The sequence below is a fragment of the Suncus etruscus genome, chromosome 2 (genome assembly GCF_024139225.1).
Source record: "Suncus etruscus isolate mSunEtr1 chromosome 2, mSunEtr1.pri.cur, whole genome shotgun sequence".
Taxonomy (NCBI): Eukaryota; Metazoa; Chordata; class Mammalia; order Eulipotyphla; family Soricidae; genus Suncus; species Suncus etruscus.
The window spans coordinates 121,223,493-121,227,315 of record NC_064849.1 but is presented as its reverse complement, the minus strand read 5'-3'; positions in this window follow the sequence as shown (position 1 = coordinate 121,227,315).

Here is a 3,823-nt window from a genome sequence, read left to right as displayed (position 1 = left end):
GCCAATTTTTACTTTAAGCTAATATTTAGCAAGCATACTTGATCTTTGAATACTTTATATAAAATTATTATATTCCTGGATAACATAAGAAAAGATGTTATGAAAAAGTCACTTACTTTAAAGAAGCATTATCTGGATCATATGGGAGCTCAATTTTCAGTTTTTGAGGAATCTCCATATTGTTTTTCCATAAAGGCTGGACTAGATGGTATTCCCACCAGCAATGAATAAGAGCTCCTTTCTCCCCCTATCCCCACCAGCACTGATTGTTCTTGGTCTTTGTGATGTGAGCCAGTCTCTGTGGCATTAGATGGTACCTCATTGTTGTTTTGATTTACATTTCCCTGATGATTGGTGATGTGGATCATTTTTTCATGTGCCTTTTGGCCATTTGTATTTCTTCTTTGAGAATTGTTCATTTCTTCTCCCATTTTTTGATGGGATTAGATTTTTTTCTTGTAAAGTTCTATCAGTACCTTGTATATCTTAGATATTAGCCCCTTATTTGATGGGTATTGGGTGAATAGCTTATCCCATTCTGTAAGTAGCTTTTGTATCCTAGGCATTATTTTCTTTGAGGTGAAGAAGCTTCTCATCTTAATATAGTTCCATTTGTTTATCTCTGCTTCAACTTGTTGGAGAGTGCTGTTTTCCTCCTTGAAAATGCCTTTATTCTCAGTGTCTTGGAGTGTTTTACCAACATGTTATTCTATATACCTTATGGTTTCAGGTCTGATATCAAGTTCTTTAATCCATTTGCATTTGACTTTTGTCCAAAAACCGGAAATCGAGCTCCCATACGATCCAGCTATACCACTCCTAGGAATATACCCTAGGAACACAAAAATACAATACAAAAACCCCTTCCTTACACCTATATTCATTGCAGCACTATTTACCATAGCAAGACTCTGGAAACAACCAAGATGCCCTTCAACAGACGAATGGCTAAAGAAACTGTGGTACATATACACAATGGAATATTATGCAGCTGTCAGGAGAGATGAAGTCATGAAATTTTCCTATACATGGATGTACACGGAATCTATTATGCTGAGTGAAATAAGTCAGAGAGAGAGAGAAAAACGCAGAATGGTCTCACACATTTATGGGTTTTAAGAAAAATGAAAGACATTCTTGCAATAATAACTTTCAGACACAAAAGAGAAAAGAGCTGGAAGTTCCAGCTCACCTCAGGAAGCTCATCACAAAGAGTGATGAGTTTAGTTGGATAAATAACTACATTTTGAACTGTCCTAATAATGAGAATGTATGAGGGAAATTGAGAACCTGTTTAGAGTACAGGCGGGGGTCGGGTGGGGAGGAGGGAGACTTGGGACATTGGTGATGGGAATGTTGCACTGGTGATGGGTGGTGTTAAGAAAAAAAAATATTGTTATTCAATAATGGAATACAATGTATATACAATATATTATTATATACAATACATTGCATTATAAAAAAAAGAAGAAAAAGAAAAGATATCAGCAAGGGGACTTCTTCTGAGAATTATGTTATGGGTGATTGTCCTTCCACTGTAACTTTACCTTGTCCTCTTTCTTTGCATCTTTGTTCTCATAATTAAAAATAAAAAATTAAACAAAAGAAGTCAGAAAGAGAGATACACAGAATAGTCTCACTCATCTATGGGTTTTAAGAAAAATAAAAGACATTATTGAAATAATTCCCAGAGATGAGGGCCAGAAGGACCAGTTCATGATATGAAGTTCACCATAAAGAGTGGTGAGTGCAGTTAGAGAAATACTACACTGAGAACTATTATAACAATGACAATGAGTGAGGGAAGTAGAAAGCCTGTCTTGAATACAGGTGTGGGGGGGGTAGAGATGGGGGCATTGATGATGGGAATGTTGAACTCATGAAGGGAGGTGTTCTTTTCATGACTGAAACCCACTACAATCATGTTTATAATCACAATGTTTAAATAAAGATTTAAAAAAAAAGAAACATAATACTGAAGAGAATGTATGTTAACACAATAAGTGCAATCAATTCTACTTAAGTTATAGTGTTGCTGCATATAAACTCATTCTCTTACATAATATAAATTATAAGAAGGTATAAGAATCATAAAATTATAAGGAGGTTTGCGACATTTTCCCTTCATAGAGATCATAATCCATAGGTATAGGTCAAGTAGAAGGGAGACCTTGGCAGTCACTGATAATGCCAACTTGAGGAAAAGAAAAGAAAGCATCTGCCTTTCAACAATGCTCTCTCTCCTCTTTACACTGTTCAACTTTACATTTTATACTGTTTGTATACACTTTTCAACTCAAACATTGATGGAAATGTGGCTAGTGTTTTCCATATTGGAAAGTATAGTTCTCTTCCTTTCTTCTCTTCCTTCATCTTCTCTTCCTTCCTGTGACTTTCTAACAGGTCAGCAATGGCCCAGATCATCTATATTGCAGTATTTCAATACCTGAAAAAGGCAGTTTCATGTTTTCTCTTAGTTAAAATGAAACACACTGTAGATATTCTTAGGAAGGTAAAACCCTTATACATCTTTGTGGGCTCATTTTTCATCATTATTGAACTCTTTCAATTATATTCCTGAAGGGAACTGCCAAAATGCAAAATAGAGGCAAAGAAACAGCATAGGGGATTATATGTTTATATCACATGTGCCAACCTTGGTTCAATCAGTTACCTCATATAGTTTCTTAAACATGGCCAAGAGTATTCTATGGACACAGAAAAAAGAGTAAGCACACCCTGAGCACATCAAATGTGCCCCCATAAATAAAATTATGTTTGTTACAGATGAAATGATATAATGATGTAATCACATTATCATGTGAGGAACACCTTCATGTCATTAAATTTATCAACTCCACAGTAGGAAACAGCGTCATGGAACACATTGTTAATAATATAGAGAACTTATTGCATGAGAGTTGATGCAATGAGAATGACAAAGGAAGAATAGACTGTTAGTGTAAGGGCATTTGGGGGAAAATTAAATGAGAAAGATAACAACGTTCTTAGACAATTTTGGATCACTTTGAAACTATTCTGTAGCTTCATAAATTTTTGGTTTCTCCTTCTGTTAAATAAATCCTTAAGTTAAGAAATCTTAAAATTCTCATAAGCTTAAGCTCTCATAATCAAACCTTAAGTATAGGACATTAAATACTGCATGCTACTTGTATACCTCACAAGGCCATGCAGATAGGACTTTTGAATTTTAGCCTAAACTTTGGTTCCCATGAGAATAGAAACTTCAACAGAAAATGGTTTGAAATGTCTTTAAATTCTATTAACTTCTACTAAAGTTTCAAAATTGAGAAAGTCATTTATCTTTCCCAGAATACTGACTTTTTAGCAAGTTTTTTCTTTTATTATTAAAGAATGATCAGAGCTCTGGAGACTTGTCATTGAAGTTAAATTTCTGTATCAACTTTCATGGCAAATCTAAATTGGCAATGCCAAAATACTAATAAAACTAGCTCATACTTATATTCTTCTCTTTGACTTTTCTTTTGTTTCTTTGTTTGTTTATAGACTTTTATAAAATTTAGGCAAAGGCTCTAAATAGGAAGAAAAAAGAAAAAGCAGCATTTGTACATGTATGAAAGCAATACATCCTGTATTTACTTCAACATAACTATGAATATATTGAATATAGATATAATTAAAAGTTTTATTTCACACAATAGCTATAGATCATTAAATGTTATTGTCCTGACCCAAAAATTAAAGACAAGAAACATATAGCACTAAAGCCAAAGTAAGAATAAATTTCCAAAAAATAGCAAGAATAAATTTCCAGAAAATAATATATGTATAGAACTCAGGT